Raw genomic sequence first — 21,493 nt, 5'->3', positions numbered from 1 at the left:
AGGGATTAACCACCTCCTATGTACTATAGTTTGAGCGGTTGTATCAGGAATTGACATATCAATCTTTTGGTGCAACAACAACCCGACTGTAAAATAAATCTCCCTATAAAAGTGTACTAAAGGTCTAGATTGACATAGTTTGATATCTCTACAATAAACTTCTCCAGAAAGCTTCCAAAGAGTAGGTTCTAGATCTGTAAGCTCTGATGGGTATCCTACAAATGAAAAGAGAAAAGAAGGGTTTTTTGGATAGGGTTGGATAAGGTCTTTTCTTGGTCAAGCCCTAGTTGAAGGAATTAACCATAATTGAGGAATGTAAATATAAATGACAGAAAGCCAAGATAAATGTTGGGATCCACCTTGCTGAAAACCATTGTAGATAAAGATATTGTAAGTAAATGTATTGTTGATCTTGAATTAGGAATGTAGGGTAATTCCACACTTTGAAATGGATCTACCATAATCTCATCATGGTTTCATGGATGTAAATGTGCATCAATGAAGAAGATGATGAAACACTTCAATGTCGATCTCCTCCCTTGATGGACAATAATAAGCTAGATCTTGAAGATGAAAAGCTCACAAAGGATTCTTCAATAGAAATATCCTTGCTTGAAAAATGTTTGGTAATATTTTATGCTTGAACTCCTTGAATGCAAAAGGAAAAAATCTAGACTTGAGGGAAAGAGCTTAGATTAATTGTGTGTGTGATTAAATGAGTTATAAAAATGACATGTCCAAGTCTCCTTATATATGAGCTTTTAGGCAGGAAAAAACTACAAGCCAGTGGGAAAGAGAAATAAAACTATTTAAATCCTTGAGGCTTTTTGAGCTCTGAGCCCCAAAATCATCGAGCACTAGGTTAACCTAGGTTGACCTAGTCTAGAATAGATTGACATGAGTTGACCTAGTCTCAAAGATCAGGTCTCAGATGCTACAAAAAGAAGATGAAGATAACAACACCTAAATAGGGTGGAAAAAGGAAGAAAATAGGAGAAAACAAGATAAAGAAGAAGTGCATCTATTTTCCAAAGAAGAAATTATGGAGAGGGCACTAAAAGGTCTTTAAATGTAAGTAAATCCATTTTAATATGGTATATTTATCCCCAACTTTAGTGGGAGTATGATTTTACTGAAACTCATTGTATAGTAGATCAAGAGGAAAAGAAAAAATCTTATCAAGATCTAGGAACATCAAGCCCCAACATACTTATGTCTTTATCACCCTAAGAATCATAATAATAGAGATAAGAACTAAAAAGGGGTGTATTTTCTTTCCTAGTAAGGTTAGTGTGCCTTATTGTGAACCACACAAGGAAAAGGAAGATGTGAAAAGGTCTTTGCAAAAGGAGATAGAGTTGAATGATCTAGCAAGGGTATATGGCATCCTAGTCAACCCATCAAAGATGAACCAAATGGTCTAGAAAGTATGTGTGGCATGCTAGTTAGCCCATCAAAGAATTCCACTTCAAGAAAACTAGATGTCCCAAAAAGAAAAATCAAAAGTGGTCCAGGCATAAGGATGTGTATGCCCTTATTTGATGAAAACAAGACCAGACTTCCTAGACTGTTAGTACTCAAAAGAATGGTCTAGAAATAAGGATCTAACCTCCCAAACTATCAATAGTTTAGAGAGAGATCCAAAAAGAGACCAAGCCCCTAAGTAGGATCAATACTCCCTAGAAACTAGAGGGAAAGATAGAGAGTGGGGTAAACATGAAATTACAATGCATAGATTTGGGTATACCTTAGAATTCATACCAAGCACTAAAGGATGAAGAAATCCAAACTACAAACATAATATCTATATATTTTTTTATGGTCAAAGGATAAGTAGAGTGTATGCCCCCGCATTAAAGTGATTGCAAGCACCTTAACATAAGCAATGCTTTAACAAAAGCATATATGTATCTACTAAAGAATATTTCCACTATGAGATGCCCCAATTAGAGAAACATTTAAAGGGAAATAAGAACATAAAAAATAAAGAAAAAAAGGGATCCACTAATATTGGGGTCAGTAAGGGGTAAGTGCACCAAGATGGTGTACAAAAATGGGGGTTAAAGTGGACACCATTTTGATGAAATCAAGTAAACCTAAACTTGGTCAAGACATTTGAGGGTCATCCACTAAAAATGACAAATATGTTAAACATATAAATTTTAGTACTCTAAATCTACTTTATAAACTATTATAGTTTTTACAAAATGGATAAGATTAGGTGGATCAAACCCTACACACAAGAAAAATAGTTCCTAATTTTTTTAGAAAACATAATATGGTTGTTTTCATGTGCAACACAAAAGACATAGTTATATTTAGTAGTTTTCATATCCCTTTGGTAGAATGATAGTCAAGAGTCATAAATAGAAGTTATGCATTAGTTTTGTAATTTTATGATAAGTATTTTTTTGTTATGAATTATTGATTAGACTACATCTTGAAATTTGGATACATGCTCGTGTGGTGAGCATAACTTGCATCAAAATAATTGAAAATTGAATTTATTTTCTTTAAATGTGTATATAATGAAGTGTAGAATAATAATATGTAATTTATTTTGAATTTGGTTAAGTATATCAAAAGTGATGCAGGAGCATCCAGTGGTGTAAGGGCAATCATGTATCACCCAAAAATATGCTTAGAGATAGTTTCTATTTAATGTGTTTTCATTTCTGGATACCCATTTGGATCAAATAAAGGTTCCAACTCTCATAGTTCTTCTATTAGTTTTTTGGGTTAGAGTCTTCTAGAAATGTAAATGGTTTGTTAATCAGAGTTATGGTTAAAAAGTTATGCCTCCCGAAAGTTGGACTACCATTTTTGGATTCTTCTAATTTTACACAAACTTCTAACATGATTTCTAGAACCTTCTATTTTGGTTATGGATGCCAACTAGCATATTCTATAATGTATTCCTAACCCCAAACCATTTGGGGCTTATTTAAGGACATTTTTGGCATTGTAAAGGCAACTATTGTGGAGTTAGAGAGAAGGTACTATGTGGAGGATTTCTTTCTCTAGAATCATACTGTTGTAAGCCCATAGGGAATATTTTTATTGATAGTGATATTTTCCTTTTCCTATGTGTTCATTTTGGTCTTTGGATGTGTCTCCATCAAGTGCTATTTGAGCTGGTTTTCCTGAGTGTGTAGACAGAGCACTGACTGTGAGGCAGTTTGCACCAGGACTATGTGGTTGTAGGTTTGAGTCAAGAAGATGCCTCCATGAAGAGAACATGATGGAAGGGCCAGAGCTATTAATCCTAAGGTGGTTAGAGCCCTCCAGAGGTAGGTTCTAGCATTATAAGAGGAGATCCGTAGAGGACTGAATGTTGTCGCAGGCAATGAAAGTGAAGAAGAAAATGAAGAAGAAGAAATTGGACAGGAAGGGGAAGGTGAAGGGGAAGTCCTAAATCAGGTAGAGAAGAAGCTTTTTAGGGTCATTTCTAAGGTTGGAAAAAGACCTAAAATTGATGTCAATATATTTTTAGGAAATCTAAACCTAGATGAGTTGATCAACTGGATCAATGAGCTAGAGGAGTATTTTGAGTATGAGGATATCAGGGATCTAGATAGGGTTAAGTTTATGAAAGCCAAAATGAAAGGCCATGCCAGAATCTAGTGGAAAGAGATTTAGCTGGAAAGAAATAGAAGAGGAAAGGAGAAAATCACAAGATGGGATCGCATGGTGGACAAACTAAAGAAGAAGTTCATTCCTATTGACTATGAGCTTGATTTGTTCAAGAAAATGCAAGGATTAAAGTAGGTAGGAAAATCTATCCAAGAATATATGGAGGAATTTTAATGGCTTCTTATTAGGGCAGGGTGTGCAAAAGAAAATAAGGAGAAGGTTGCTTGTTAAATCAGTGGGTTACGACCTAGTATTTAGGAGTTAAGTTTGGTTAGAATGACTAGCATTGAAGAGGCATACTAGTTTGCCCTATGAGCTGAAGAGAAGCTAAATAAAAGGTTTGAAGGAAGGCAAAGAGGGTGTGGTCAAGGAGGAAGGGGCAGTAGTAGGTCATCTAAAGGCTGAAATGAGACCCAAAAGAAAAATAAAGATGTGGGTACTAGCAGAATCCAAAGAAATAAGGGTTTCAACCACTCTCGTGACTAAAACTTTGGAGATCAGAGAGGAAGAGGTAGAGGATGTGGACAAGGATTAGGAAGAGGAGGCTTTTGTGGTACCTATTTTCATTGCAATGAAGAAGGTCATCATGCCTTTGAATGCCCTCAACAACAAGGAAGGACAGATAGGAGAGATGATGGTCAAGCAAGGGTTGCTCATGTGGATGAGGATGCACAATCATTGCATTTTGAGGATGTAAAAAGAGGAGAGGTTCTCATAAATGAGAGGGTCTTACTAAGTGGTGAGATTGAACCTGGACAAAGGAGGAGTTTGTTTCATACTAGGAGCAAGTGCAAGGATAAGTGTTGTGATGTGATTATTGATGGTGGTAGCACTAATAACTTGGTGTCTGAGGAGATGATCTCTAAGCTAAAGCTCAAAAGGGAGAAACACCCCCAACCCTATCAGATTGCTTGGGTGAAGGATGATCATAAGGTCTTGGTCAGTGAACAATGTTTGGTGAAGTTCAACATTGGGACTTACCATGATGAAGTTCTCTATAACATTATTCCAATGGATGTCTACCATTTATTGTTGGCAAGACCATGGCAATTTTATAGACATGTTGTACATGATGGTCATGCAAATACATACTCTCTAACAAAGGATGGAGTTCACCACAAAATGAAGCACATGATAAAAGAAGGTGAAAAGGTATGCAGTAGTGCTAGGAAATGTCTTGTTGATGGAAGAATTTTTTTGGATGGTATGGAACATCAACATATGTGTTATGCTTTAATTCCTAGAAAAGATAAGGAAGGTAGTAGTGAAATCCCACCTAAAGTTTCAAGCCTATTAAGTGAGTATGGAGATGTCATCTCTGATAATGTTCCAGAAGGGTTGCCACTAGTAAGGCAGATCATTCATCAAATATATTTAATCCCTAGGGCTAGTTTTCCTAGCAAGGCTACTCATAGGATGACTCCTACTGAAATTGAGGAGCTAAAAAGACAAGTTTAGGAGCTATTGAGGAAGGGTTTTATTCGAGAGAGCTTGAGTCCATGTGTAGTACCTATAGTACTAGCACCAAAGAAGGATGAAGAGTAGAGAATGTGCATAGACTCTTGAGCTATAAATAGAATAACCATAAAGTATCATTTCCCTTTGCCAAGAATGGATGATCTTATGGATTGTTTGAGTGGGGCTCAGTACTTCACAAAGATAGATCTCAAGAGTGGCTATCACTAGATACAGATATGAGAGGGAGATGAGTGGAAGATTAATTCAAAACCAAGGAGGGTCTATATGAGTGGTTAGTCATGCTTTTTGGACTGACCAACACGCCAAGCACCTTCATGCGGCTTATGAATGAGGTACTAAAGAAATTCTTGGGAAAATTTTTTATTGTCTATTTGGATGATATTTTAATTTTTAGTAAGACTTTGGATGAACATTTATTGCACATTCATAGAGTCCTTGAAAGGTTGAGGGAAGAGAAAATGTTGATTAATTTGAAGAAGTGTAGCCTTGTAAAAAAGGATTTAGTCTACTTGGGGTTTGTTGTATCATCTGAGTGTCTCAAAATGGATCCAAAGAAGGTAAAATCCATCTTGGAATGGCCTACTTCAAGGTCTAATACTAAGGTGAGATCATTTCATGGTTTGGTTAGTTTCTATAGAAAGTTCATTAAGAACTTCAGTGGCATATGTGCACCCCTGACTTAAATAATAAGGGGGGATAGGAAAGAGTTCAAGTGGACTACAATAGCTGCAAGGAGTTTTGGATTATTGAAGAAGAAGGTGACAGAGCAACCTATGTTGGCACTTCCAAATTTTAGTAAGGTGTTCCAAGTAGATTGTGATGCTAGTGGTAGTGCTATTGGGGCTATATTGAGCCAAGAAGGTAAGCCTATTGCATATTTTAGTAAAAAATTGAATGATGCAAATAAGAAGTATTATGTTTATGATCAGGAGTTCTATGCAATTGTTTAGGCCTTAAAGAAATGGAGGCATTATTTATTGCCAAAAGAATTTGTCTTGTATACTAATCACCAGGCATTGCAACACCTAAATAGCCAAGGTAAATTGAACTAGAGACATATGAAGTGGGTAGAGTTCTTGCAGAGCTATACATTTGTGTTGAAACATAGAAGTGGAAGATCTAATAGGGTTGTAGATGCATTGAGTAGGAGACAACTATTGCTTATAGTTATGCACATTGAAGTGGTTAGGTTTGATGAACTCAAGAATCTATACCCTAAAGATCCTAATTCTATTGAAGCATGGAAGGCTTGTAAAGAACCTATTGTTGTAGATAGAACTAGGTGGCTAGATTATTTGATTCAAGATGGTATACTATTCTAGGGTAGTCAATTATGCATTCCAAGGAGCTCCATGAGGGAAAACTTGGTCAAAGAGAAACACAGTGGGGGAGTGGAAGGACACTTTGGTTGAGATAAGACCATTGCCATTCTTAGAGAACATTAGTTTTGGCCTCAAATGTCACAAGATGTGAAGAAATTTGTGCAGAGTTGTCAAGTATGTCGAGTAGCCAAAGGATTTAGTCACAATACTGGACTTTATCAGCCATTGCCTATTCCATCAAAGCCTTGGGAGGACATAAGTATGGATTTTGTTCTTGGATTGCTGAGGACATAAAGGGGTAATGACTCAGTATTTTTGGTGGTTGATAGGTTCTCCAAAATGGCACATTTCATCCCATGTCACAAGACTCATGATGCTGTACATATTGCAGATTTATTTTTCAGAGAGGTGGTGAGACTACATGGCCTCCCAAAGAGTATTGTTTCTAATAGAGATACTAAACTTGTGGGATATTTCTGGAGGACTTTATGGAAGAAGTTGAGGACAGAAATGAGGTTTAGTTCTACACATCATCTACAATTTGATGGATAGATCGAAGTGGTAAATAGAAGTTTGGGCAATTTGGTGAGGTGTTTAGTGGGAGATAAGCCCGAGGGATGGGATTTGATTCTACCACAAGTAGAATTTGCTTACAATAACTCTGTAAATAGGAGTACTAGTAGATCACCATTCCAAATTGTGTATGGAAGTAGCCCAAGGACTGCACTAGAATTGAGGAAGATGGATCAAGGGGAGAGGACAAGTGCCGAGGTAGAAGAATTTGCTGAACATATCAATCACCTACATGAGGAGGTCCATGCACACATTACCAAGATGAATCAATAGTATAAAGCTAGAGCTGATCAAAGGAGGAGACATAAGGAGTTCAAAGTAGGGTATATGGTTATGGCATACTTACAAATGGAACGATTTCTAGTGGGTACTTACAACAAGCTGAAGATGAAGAAATTTGGCCCATGTAAAATTTTGAAGAAACATGACAAGGGAAATGCATATGAGGTGGAGTTGCCAAATGGGATTCACATTTATCCTATCTTCAACATTGCAAACTTAATAGAGTATCATGATGATGGTGCAGATGAGGGGTTGATGCTAGAACCATGTCCAATTCCTACTTCTAAGAAGAAGATAGAAGAGATTTTGGATAGTTGTGTGGGTAGGAGTACCAAAAATAGGAAATATGAAGAGTACCTGGTGAAGTGGAAAGGACAACTAATAGAGGACTCAACTTGGATATCAATAGTGGAGGTTTCCCATTTGAGTTTTCCTCTACCATAAAGTGACGGGGTCACTTTTCAATCTACCCTAGGTGTCTGATGTAGGAGCATCCAATGGTGTAAGGGAAATCCTATATCACCCAAAAGTATGCTTAGAGATAGTTTTTGTTTAATGTGTTTTCATTGCTGGATACCCATTTGGGTCAAATAAAGGTTCCAACTCTCACAGTTCTTCTATTAGCTTTCTAGGTTAGAGTTTTCCAGAAATGTAAATGGTTCATCAATCGAAGTTACAGTTCAAAAGTTATGGCTCCCAGAAGTTGGACTATTGTTTCTGGATTCTTCTAATTTTACACCGACTTCTAACGTGATTTTTGGAACCTTCTATTTTCGTGGTGGATGCCAACTGGCATATTCTAGAATATATTCCTAACCCTAAACTGTTTGGGGCTTATTTAAGGATATTTTCGGCATTATAAAGGCAACTCTTCTGGAGTTAGAGAGAAGATATTGAGTGGAGGATTTTTTTCTCTAGAATCATTTTGTTGTAAGCCCATAGGGAATTTTCATTGATAATAATATTTCCCTTTTCCTGTGTGTTCATTCGAGTTTTTGGATGTTTCTCCATCAAGAAGTTATTAAAACAATGGTTATGTCTGTGAAGAATGTTAAGGCATTAGTAAAAGTAATTAAAGTTTACAATGCTAATGTTGTCCAAAATAAGAAAAAATTATATGTTTAGAAAGCTAAGAAGACATGTAATATTATGGTGGTGATTTTAGAGATATACACTTCACCATTAGTGTACCTAATGAAGACAAAGACAATAATTCATCTTAGAAGATGAAAAAAAGTCTAGAGGAGAAAAATGGAGATAAAATAGTCTCCCAAGCTTTTGGGTCATTTTCCTAGGCTATCACTAAGCCATAACCCAATTGGGTTTTTTGGATTCAAATACCCTAATCGGGTTATGAAAATAAAAAATGCAGTCGAAACCTGATGGGGTTTTGTATTACTACTTCACAAGGTTAGATTAATGGAGGGAGTGAGAGAGAGATCAGGTTATGTATTATAATAAAAAAATGTCTAGCATATCCCCAGTCCTTGTCTCCATCACATCCTCTCTCTTTATCACTCCCTCTCTCTTGTTTTCACTCTTTATCCTATCACCGTCTCTCTTTCTCCTATCCCCTTCTCTCTCTCTCTCTCTCTCTCTCTATATATATATATATATATATATATATATATATATATATATATATATATATATATATCCCTTAATCTCTCTCTCTTTGTGTGTCCTATCCTCTCCCTCTCTTTCTCCTATCCCCTTCTCTCCCTCTCTCTTATTCTCTCCATCTCTCTCTCACTCTTTCTACCATATCCTCTAATCTACCATAATCTCTCTATCTCCACCTCTCTATATCATATCCCTAATCTCTCTCTCTCTCACTCTCATTATTTCTATGATATCCCATAATTTATCTCTCTCTCTCTCTCTCTCTCTCACACACACACACACACACACACACACACACACACACATATCCCCTCTCTCTCTCTTTCTCCTATTCCCTTATCTCTCAATTATTCTCTCCACCTCTCTCTTTCTCTTATCCCCTTCTCTCCCACTCATTCTCTCCATCTCACTCTCTCTCACACTCTTTCTATCATATCCCCTAATCTCTCTCTCTCTCTCTCTCTCTCTCTCTCTCACACACACACACACACACACACACACACAACTCCTTCCTCTCTCTCTCCCCCTCTCTCTCATTCTCTCCATCTCTTTCTCACTCCTTTTATCATATCCCCTTCTCTCTCTCTCTCTCTCTCTCTCTCTCTCTATATATATATATATATATATATATATATATATATATATATATATATATATATATATATCACTCTCATATCCCCTTTCTATATTTCTCCCATCCCCTCTCTCTATTTCTCTTATCCCCTAATCCTTTCTCCATCCCATCTCTCTCTCTCTCTCTCTCTCTCTTTCTCTCTCTCTCTCTCTCTCTCTCTCTCTCTCTCTCTCATTCTTTCTCTTTATCCTATCCCCTAATATCTCTTTCTCTCATATCCCCCCTCTCTCTTTTTCCTATCCTCTTCTCTCTCTCTCACCCCCATTCACTCTCCATCTCTCTTTTAAACTCTCCCTCTTCTTATCCCCTTCTATCTCTTTATCCTATCCTCACCCTCTCTCTCTAATTCTCTCCATCACTCCCCCCCTCCTTCAATCTACCTTTGTGTAGTAATAAAAAAGAACCCAATCTTTTTTTGTATAACCCGATTGGGTTATTTGTCTATATGAATAATGCAGTTAGAAATCAATAACCCAGTTGGGTTATTAAAAATTATAAATAAAATACATGTCAATAGTTATTATGTTTTTTTAGTGTGGTCTAGACTAGATTCTACTATTGTACACATGTATTTGTATACCAAGTATGCAAGTGTAAGGTTTTTTGTGCTTGGAAATGCTAAATTTTATATTTTTCATGTGGCAAAATCTCATTTTATGTTAGTATCTTATGATTGAGCATAAAATAATCATTTTAGTTTTGTATTGTTTATTTTATTCATGTCATTATTTTTAGGTTAATTTGCATCTACAATCATGGTAAAGAACAAGAGAGGAATGATTGAAAAATGAGGGGCAACAAAGGCAAACACAAGGGAGCGTATGAGAAGATTACATGAAGGTACATCATCAAATGCCTCAAATCTAAGCGATGAAAATCTACCTATTGATATTGATGTTACAAACAAACCTAATTTGACAAATGAAAAATGTTCAACATACCCCAATTGAAATGATTATGACAAGTATGCTTACATCACCTAATGCCCCTAATGCAACATTTGAAGTTGAAATGATGAATGCAAATGATGTAAGTAATGAAAATCTAGAGTATGCATGTATATCAATATCTCCTAGAATAATTTATAGAAAAAAAAAGTTTCTAATTGACAATGATGAAAATATTTTGAAGCCAATGTATGATAAAATATGAGAAATAAATTGTAGGATAATTGTTTAAAAGATTTGTAATAACTTTTTTGAAAATTTAAATCAATGTTGAAGATGCCAACTTGTTGAAATGGTTAAAAATCTGAAATTTAGAGAGACAATGAGAATTTTGGGGTTAAGAACATCTGAAAATAGTAGTGAAAGAAATATTGTTAGAAATCTCTGTGATGCATAAAAATTCTTTGGTTCAAAAGCATGTACTAAATATGCTAATACAAGTCAACAGGTCCTCACACTAACCATAAAGGGAAAGGAAATAACAAAATCTCATATGGTAAGAAAAGAAAGTAAATCATTAAGGATAAGTAGAACAACATTAGTCAAAGCCATGGTGAGGTGAGAGAAAATTGAGAATTCTAATGAGACTTCTTTTTGGTCATTCCAAAGTAGACTCCCACATAAGGATAAATTTATTGTTAATGCACTAAGAACATTAATAGAAATTTTTTGGCATGACAACACAAGGGCTTCAAAAAACCAAAAAGATGTTTTCAAAAGATGAATTGAAAAAATAAATCATGAGCCACATGCAAAACATTTTTTGGATATGACTCAAACACAATATTATGAAATGTTTCTTCAAAGATTTCCTCAAATTAAAATCAGTGAAAGGATTTTTGAAATGAAAAAAACCATTCCACGTTAAGATAAATTATACACACACTACATGTTGTTATAGGGTTCATGTTGAGTTTTCTATGCATTATGATGTTTATCATTATATATGTTATACTTTTTATACAAACAAAATATTGTAGGAATGTGGTCTACAATTACCTCCTAAGTCACTGAGAGAATTTATTGCAAGTGTACTATGTAAACATGATGATGGGTGCATTTATTATAAGATCACGTGTTTAAAAGGTTTTTTCCTTCAATGTGGTGGTTTGCAAAAGTTGCGTAGATGCCTACATCTAGATAGCACACATGAAATTGGTAAGACACTAGTTTCTCTTGGAAAATACAAATTAGTTATATATGGTGTTAAAGATGGAAAAGAATTAAAGGTGTGTGAATTAGTGAAAAATGATGTATGTGTAGTTGATTTTATAAAATTGTTTCAAGAGAAAATAGTTTATGACTACATAGATCATATGCATAGAGCTAGATGGTTAGATGAGCAATTCATGTTGTGTAAGGACACTTTTCCCTTGGGTATGATTTTTTTGGTTGTTGACTTTCCTTAAAACTATACACTAAAACCTCAAAATGAAGAGCAACCAATGTATTACAACTCTATAAAAGTGTCAATTTTTCTACACATAGCATTTATTCATGCACATAACAGCACAGAGGATGATAAAAAAGTATTAAGAGAGTATCACTTCTATATTAGTGATGATCAAAATCATTCATCAGAGTTTGTGCAAGAATGTTTTAGAGTTTTCTATGACAATTTGAGGGAAAGAGATGAAAGATAAAATCAACAAATTATATGGTTAGACTATTGCATCGCATAATTCAAGAATGCAAGGATTTTCTATTGGTTGAATAGGATGCATATGACAAGTGGAGTGTAGCATTTCTAGAATTCCATTGAGCCAAGATATGGAAAGGGAGAGCATGATGGTACTAGAGAATGTGTGAAAAGAGCCCTTAGTAGAGAAGAATTAGAGAATGAAGGTGGCACAATATTAGAAAATGTTGAAACAATTTTTCAATGGTGTAATTCTACAATGGGACCTATAGGTAATATAGGTAAGTCTATGGTTTCTAGATATTTTTGGTTGATATGTGAACCTAACATTAAAAATTTGCAAGATTGATGTACACTTACAAGATCAAGTGAGATACATTCATTTCAAAATTCAAATGCAACATCACTAGATATTCATACTAGAAAGCTTGCATGTTTTTTCTCTTTGTGTATGCATCATTTATGGGATGGATGTGAATCAAAAGAGTGGGTTGATGAATGGTCTTATAGACCTTTTCATCCAATTGATTCATATAAACTTCCTACAATACTACAACTCAACCAAGTTGAAGCATCAACAGATTTTGAGCATGTATCTCACCTAGTTGAACTAGACCTACTAAGTTATCAATTTAATACTTGGTTTAAATAGATCACTTTCAATTTTTCCATTACCTTATTCTTCTATATAATGCGGGTCACTAATATGTAGTTATTGCATATCAAAATAATGAAGAAGGAATATATTACTTTCTATGTCGATGTATTGAGCCCAAAATGAAATTGATAGCTACAGAAAATGATGGTGAGGATATTGAGTACCCAATAGGATCTGTCATTGTGATAGAAACATGGCTTAGAAGGTAGTATATTTTTGTGCCCTACCATGAAGATCTCTCTAAGTCAATTTTTCATGTATAATGTAAAAATTTTGACTTTAAATTGTCTTTACAATTAAATATAGGTACCCTACCAAGAAATCTACCATGTGGCTATTTGAGGATTTTGAGACACACAGACATATTCTTCATTACTCTAACCTTATTGTTGCAACAAATATTCAATTGATACTGAATCATGGTAGGCCTCTTAGAAAGAAGTTGTGAAAAGTATGTGAATCTGATCATGAGGCAATATTTGATACAATAATGGTTAAAGCTAATCTAGAAGGTTCCCTTGATTGATTATGTCCTATGTAGCAAAATCATTTTACATATGTAAGAATAATTTTGAAAATTTTGTATATATGTTATGCAAAATATTTCAAATTTGCAATGTTGTGCATATGTAGATGCCAAATTTTGTATATAAAAAAGACAAGACACGTAACATGCATATATATATATATATGCCATATTTTGTATAAAAAATCTAATAAGAGATGTCACATGTGCATATTTAGATGCCAAATTTTATATATAAAAAAGAGAAGACATGTAAGATGTGCATATTTAGATGCCATATATATTATTTTTTGTGTTTTTGATGATATCCTTTAAAAAAAATTTAATTATTTTCAACTTATATGGATTTAGATGGTTGTCCTCCTACATTTTCCTACAAATTTCCCAAAAAGACTAGGAAAATAAATTATAGATTTGGATACCCATTTGGCTTCTCTACAACATATGAGAAGCTTGGCTGGGTTTTTTTTGGGCTGTATCCTTGCTGCCACACTATGTCACCCCATTTTAGGCTTAAAATAGCCCTCTAATTGGTACAAGGTGTTAATCTCAAATTGGTTTTGAAAATTGAGTGTCTATACACTTTAGTCATTTATAAGTTATGTACTTAGTTCATACTGAACATACAATACATGTTGAGCATAACATGTTAGATAGTAAGTGTCGAGTGAGTCAAGTGTTGAGTAATTAGTAAGTGCCAAGTCACTCAAGTTCCAAGAAGATAGTATGTGCTGAGCTATTCAGATGCCAAGTGATCAATGGATGTTGAGTCATTTAGAGGTCAAGTTACAACATTGAAGTTATAGTTGATGTCAAGCATTAGGGACTTCAGATGCCAAGTTATAAAGTTTGACATAGTTGATTGTAATGACACAAACTTCTATGTAAACCATTTTGGAGCTGACTTAAGAATTTTTTTGCGATCTTAAATAATAATAACAAATATTTATTGTGAATCCCTACATAATACATGCATCCAATCAGAAAAAGAGAAGGTTTGAGTGGCTAGATTGATGAATTATTGTTGTTGATTCATACCTAACCTTAAGTCACCTAGGTCTTCTTAAGGAGGAAAAAACATAACTATTCTATGTGTGTGGAAGGAGAAAATAGAAATTTTGCATGTGCAAATAAAGATTTCATTGTGACTAAGGAGTTGTGAATTGAGATACATAGAAGAAACAATTATAGCGAAACATAGGAAAGAAATTAGAAATAAATAGAGATACATCTAATTAGAAAGGATCAAGTACATATTAGTAAAGAGATCATTTTTTATAAGCAACATAGTGATTATAGAAGGATCATTGTTGAAACATTCTAATAGGTGAATCTATTAAATCTCTTAACAAAGTAGTCCTAATAGTTTGTTGTAAACCCTTTAATAGAGTGCTTACTTCATTGTAAGTTGAATTCCCTTAATCAAGCACACTTCCAAATGGGTGTAAAAATACTTTAATAGGGTCAGACCTAATAGTCTTTGTAAGCCTTTAAAGGGCTTTCATAGGGTAGATCATGTTTCATGATCAAAATATTGTAACCTTCATTGGATATGCTTTATTACTACAACTTAGAGAATATTTGTGGGTGTCATCCCCACTCCAATGTTTCCTTCTCCTTGGAGGGTTTCTGGGTAACCAAATATCTTGTGTCATATATGTGATTGAATGTTTTACTTTCATGCTATGGATATATATGCTTAATTTGGTATTTCAGTTTATATACATAGATTGTGACATGGATGTGTGGTGAACATTTTTGAGGTTGAAAATTTGAAGTGTTGATTCACCCCCCTCCCCCCCTCTCATAGTTTACTTTCCCTATTATATTTCCAATAATTGGTATTAGAGCAAGAGTTCTTTGAAAGAAAATCCTTTTACCTTTGAGGAAAGACTATTGAGAACTAGAAAAAAGAAATACAACTTGCCCTACATTAGTTGAATGAAGCAAGAGATGAGTTAAAGTGATCATTGAAAAGGAAGGAAATAGATATTGAAGAGAATGACACACATTACCAAGAGATTAAATTACTAAACTACTTGCAGATTAAAACACAACAAATTTGATGTAGTAGTTGTAGATTTGATGGAAAAGAATGGAACCCCAACTGAAGATGTTAGAAATCTCAAGATAGAACAAGAAGTCTAGGGTAAAAGTACAAAGTTGTGTTACCTTTTAGGTTGACTTATCAGAATAATTGAATTTGAGTAGTTCTATCTAAATTTTTTTTTTTTTTTTCAAACATATGATCTAGATAAATTGATTCTAGCTAAATTATATATGGTGTCACACTTTTCCAATTGGAAATGTCTATTAAATTTATGCATGTTTTATATTATATTGTATCCAATTACTAAAGAAGGAAAATTATTTCAAACAACTGATGTTTTGATAACTTTTACTAATTTTCATCATATATTTTTTTATAACATATAAATACCATTTTATAGAGCTCAAAGTCAACAATATTCTCATATTGATTTTATAGTTTTTTAATTAGATATAGTATATTGTAACTAAAAAGTTCTAGAAGGATGTATTTTAACACTCAAAAAGATGTTGATTTTAAGAAAGAGAGAAATATTAAATGATATCAAAAAAATTTAAAAACTATATGATGTTCTAGAGGAGAGAGTCCTCTTTTAGAATGTATAATTTTTCTTTTGGTTAGAATAGATTTGTTTTGAAAAATGTGGTGGGAGATGAAAACTATCCATTTCAAGTGACTTGAAATTTGAATCATCAAAAAGAGAAAATACAGATCCAAAGATAATTTTTAGTTTTGGTTGTTCTAGCTATATATGTTATCTATAACATAGTCTTACATACAAGTGAAATAAGTTTACTTCAATATAGTTTTGTGGTGGGAACTAGACACCTAGTTTTCAACATTTTTCAACAACTAAAAAATTATCTTTAAAAATTAGGAAAATACATCAATTCTTATTCCAAAAAATTATTAAAAATTGTAATCCTAAACTCTATCCATTTCTACACATTTCATTGGTTTACTTAATTTTCAAATTCTAAATAATAATACTAGTTTTATGTCATTGAAGTTGAACAATTATACTTTTGTTAGCCTTTTTCTTTACAAAAGAGTGACACAAGTTTGTGCTTTTACCCTCCAATTAGTATTGCTTTGTGAAGTCACTTAATAGAAAAAGAAATCCATAGAAGAAGAAGTCATGGTTGAAGATAAGAAAAGGATTTTGACCAATAGGAGGAGAAAATATTAGAGGTAAATAGGATTGCTAACATGCAATTAGAAACATTGAGTCAAATGATGATTACAAATCATAAATTGAATGAAAAGGATAGTGAGATCTCAAAACTAAAGTTGCAGAATGATTAACTAAGAATGATCTAAAAAGAGAAAAAAGAGTTTGCTAAAAGTTTCAATAGACCTAGTGAAGCCATCAAATACTTTGAGCAATTTATGAGATCCCTTAGATCCAATAGTGATACTACTAGATTAGGCTATACTAATACTAAAGAGGGAAAATAATACAAAAGTTGTGAAGAAAGAAGTAACAAAGGTAATAAATCCAAACCTAATTGTCATAATTATGGTAAGATAGGTCATACTGCTAATGTTTGTAGGAGCAAGACTGCAAATCAAAATCCTTAGCAAAAGTTCATGGGTCACTACCACAAATACAACAAACAAGGACATTATGCATATGAATGTAGAACCAAGACCATAATAACACAAAGATTTGAATGATACTACAATAACTATCAAAAATATGGACATAGAGCATATGAGTGTAGATCTAAGCCTAAATGGTCATCAAACAAGAAGACAAAGGTAAAGCAAAATGGAAACTCTTATAATTGGGATTATAATACTAGATATAGTTGTCACTATTGTCAAGAGTATGGACATGTTGCTGAAAATTGCATAAGAACACATTTTAAAAGTGACTAAAAAAGGTCAAGAGTCAAACCACATGTTTTAGCTATTTGAAGACTGGTCATATTAGTAAGTATTGTCCAACAAGGTCAAAGGCACCTAATAGTGAGTACAACAAAGGACAAGGAAAGGAAGATGTTGAGAATGTCAGAGATGAGATGAACAAGACATGGAAGAGAAAGGGTTTAGATGGGATTACTTCACCCAATGGGTCAGGTGATTACACCACTTCCAATTAAGAAATCAATAGGTATGTTGGGACTGATATTGAAAAGACATATTATACATTAGTTCCAAGGATTTAGTTCTACAAAGATTATGAATGCATAAAGTAAGATGCAAAGTGTTGGTAGTTTTCATGTTATTGCTGAGCATGAAGAGTTTTACTTTGGCTATCGTGTGAAATGTTAGTTGATGTTGAGCTATCACTAGTGATAGTGTTCATTGACCTCATAGTAGTTGTCAAGCATAAAGCGAACTTCATGGAAGTTGAGTGAGTCAAAATCTCTATCGAAGCCAAGCTTACAATTGTGTAAGCACTTAGCATTAAATGTCAAGTTTTAAGGTCTATATGATCAATTTTTACTCATTTGAAATCATTTGAATTTGAAGGAGAGCTCAAAGAACTAAAGGTAAATTGAAGAGATCATTCGAAGCTTTTGCAAATAGGATTCAACATTTTCTTGACATCATCTTAGTGGATTTAAAAAGGTATTTATCGTGTCCTGAGCTATGCAGATTAAATTTTCACAAGCCCTAGTTTTACATAATGTCATTTAGTTCTTCAAAAACAAAGGTTAAAGAGGGGAAAGAAGTTTTGAGTGTATAGTTGATAATCAATGAGATCAAACAAAATAATTTATATCCATTCCTGATATTTCTTACAAGAAAGATCCATTTGGTGTGTTATCGATGATACCACCTCGAGTTTTGATGATTTAGGATGTGAGATGTTGCTACATGTGCAAGGTGGGTAGCATAGGTGCCATGGATATTAGGGAAACCTATGGGAAATTATGTGAAAACAAGGCATTAAAAGATGAATTCAAAATTGTAGAGACCAAAGGGTTAACTCTTGCCCTAGATTTCCCCAATGTTTCCAAAACTAAATGGATAAAGATAGTTCTATGAAGAATTAATTATAATACTATATGGTTAGAAAATGGATTGATGAAGATCACCAAGAAAATTATACACATGGTAATAGGGTATCCAACTCTTGACCAACCTAAAACCATGGGGAGTGAAGCTAAGGAAGTTATTGAGAAGAATACAGGGGTTGTGTGGAACAAATGAGGTATGACAATTGATACTATCTTAGATCCCCTAATTGCTTTTGCAGTAAGGATAATAACTCACAAATTTTATAAATATAGTAGGCTTAACATTGAACCATATATTTCCATTGACTTGGGCTAAAAAATAGTTAAGAAGGATCATACTTATGACCTTGTCAAGTTGTAGTTGTAGCAATTGATAGAAAATTTTGGAGCAATAAGGAAGACCAAGTGTGCAGAATGCAAATTCAGTTCAATTCTTGTATGTATGTTCTTTTATGTACATAATACATTCCCAATATTTAGTAAAGCTAGATGGAAGATAAAAGGATCAATTGTAGTGTGAATTGGTAATTTTATAGATCTACTTGGAGAGAATTTTGATTCTATAATGATGAGCTACTTTGAAGATTTTAAGTAGACAATGAAGAAAATATTGAGGATGCTAGTTTCACTAGTGGAGAAATTTTTTAATGATTTTTTCTTTCTAGTTGACACTAATTTTAGAAATATTTAGGATGTAGTGCCTAGGGTAAGGTGGCTAAGGCCACTAGGCTATGAGATCAATGTGGATGAAGCCTCTATAGCAATCACAACATTACTTGCAGAAGATGTAGATTCCAAGACTACTCCCTTTGGGAATTATGATGTGGTTGAATCTAAAATAATGATGGATTTGAAGAATTCCTCAATCATAAGGAAGAAGAACAAGATTGCGAAGAAAATCAAAGATAAATTTGGTGAAGGTGTAGAAGAAGGTGAAGAAGATGAAGAAGAAGAAGAAGAAGAAGTTACTACCCAAGCACCACTATCCTTAACTCAAGGTCAAGGTGAAGATCAAGCAAAAGAGGTGGAAATTGAAGAAGGTGCTAAGGGAGAAGAAACTAGTGAAGCACCTAAGAAGAAGAAGAGGAAAGGAAAAACCTCTACAATGAGAAAAACCAGAAAGGTTGTAAAACCTAAGCCTATAGTCCAAGAAACACAAACTAGCATAGGAGCTACTGCCACAAAAGCCCAAGAAGTAGTTAAACCAAAAGATAAGAGGGCCATATCAGCTACCAAAGAAGAAGAGTCTAAGAAGAGACTAACGAGAAATTATAGAGGTCTAGTTGAATCTAATGAAGAGAAGATTGAATATGATGTCAACCAATTTAAAGGGGTAAGTCTTAGTTCATCCTTAGATATAGACAATATGTGTGAAAACATAAGGAATACTATTGATTTATCTAGTCTTACACATATTAAGTTTATTAAACTTGGAAAAGTTGAGATGAACCAAGTAAAGGAGTTGATATATGTCATGATGGAAACATTCAAACATACTCCAATTAAGATTGCCAACCAAAAGATCTGTATGACTGAGTTGAGAAAAAGTGGTAATATAGTCTCAATACAAAAAGACAAATTAGAGAGACTACACTTGCCCAAGTTATACTAGAATTAGGCCACAATGACAAAGGAAATAAAGAAGCATGTAGGTAAATTTGCACCAAAATATAGAGCATTTAGCATACTACAAAATGAAATTGAGGATGTTGTACAAAAGACCAATCAAATTTGGATATCACTATATGGTTTGACAACACCTAAGGTAATTGAGTAGACACCTATTGAGGTAGGTGAGGACAAAGATGAACACCAACAAGTAACTGAGGCTACTATAGTTGCACAAGAGGAAGGCAATGAGACACATGTAGTTACACAGGCTATACCTAAGGATGAGTAGTAGATAGAACTTAGTGTACAAGATACACTAATGCCAAGTGGTAGTCCTCAACAAGAGTTGAATATATAGTTAGTGACACTATAGAGATTAAGGAAGTTTTTGATACTATCAATAAGAACATCAACCCCCCTATAGAGGAAGACTTGAAGAAGATACTGGTAGAATCCATTACCTAGGAAAAACTATGTGAAAATTCTATACTAAGTGTTGGTGAGATTGAAAAGGAAGACAAGGCATCTATAGGGCAGAAAATTTAGACACAACAAATATTTGCAACCCCTTCTCAATTCACCTTGATACAACCTACAATACCCCTTGTAGTGTATCAAAGGAAAGAGCCATCCATGCTACATATTGACAAATTGCTACACAATGTGTTAGTACCAAAAGTTTCTTTAGTTGTACAAGATACAACACAAGCACAAACAGGTTAGGATGTTACTCCTACACCTACAACACAAACACAAGGTGCAACCAAGCAAGTAGAGCCAACCAAGGATATGACTGAAGAGGCATATTTGACGAAAAAGCCTAAGGAGACACTAGAAATTCAAACATAGGTGACTTTACCAAGAATTGCTACTCCTCCTAGTCAAAGTCTTCATAGGCCGAGTATAGAAGGTATACCACTAGAATCATCAAGGCCAAGTCCTAGCACATCCAAGGTAGATAAAGTTACAACAATTGGTGATGTAAACCTAGATGAAGTGATTGAGTTGCCCAAGTATGATTTGGAAAATATCACTATTGAATAGATGAGCATACTATAGGATTCTCTTGCATGGAATAAATGCCAAGAACTACTCATACATGAGCATAGGTAGAAGAAAACATTGCTAGATATCAAGGAAATTCTTCTTGATGCATTTAGTCTACCAACACTACAAGAAACCAAGCTAATCATAGAGAAATTAACAAGCCTAGTCGAGAAGGTAAATGATGCAGACCTAGATTCAAATGTCAAGTTACTTGAATGGTCTGAAAGAAAGTTTTAGAATAAGGTCAATGAAAAAATATCAAGTGGTATCACACTATCACAAGTTGAGTTAGCAACCAAAATTGACCATGTGAAGAAGGTACTAGAGAACATTTTCTCTTTGTACACCAAATTGTGCAATTCCTTACCCTTCACACAAGAAATCAGGAGCCACATACCAAGTTTGGAGAGTCATATACAGTCATCTATAATAACTCTTCCAAAGTCTCCAACATAAAGTGAGAAACATTTCAAGAATCTCTTGAACTCCCAAAGTCAGTC

This window comes from Cupressus sempervirens, chromosome 11 (assembly GCF_028749045.1).
Source record: "Cupressus sempervirens isolate cs-2001-9-10 chromosome 11, ASM2874904v1, whole genome shotgun sequence".
In the NCBI taxonomy this organism is placed as follows: domain Eukaryota; kingdom Viridiplantae; phylum Streptophyta; class Pinopsida; order Cupressales; family Cupressaceae; genus Cupressus; species Cupressus sempervirens.
This window is presented reverse-complemented; position numbering follows the sequence as displayed.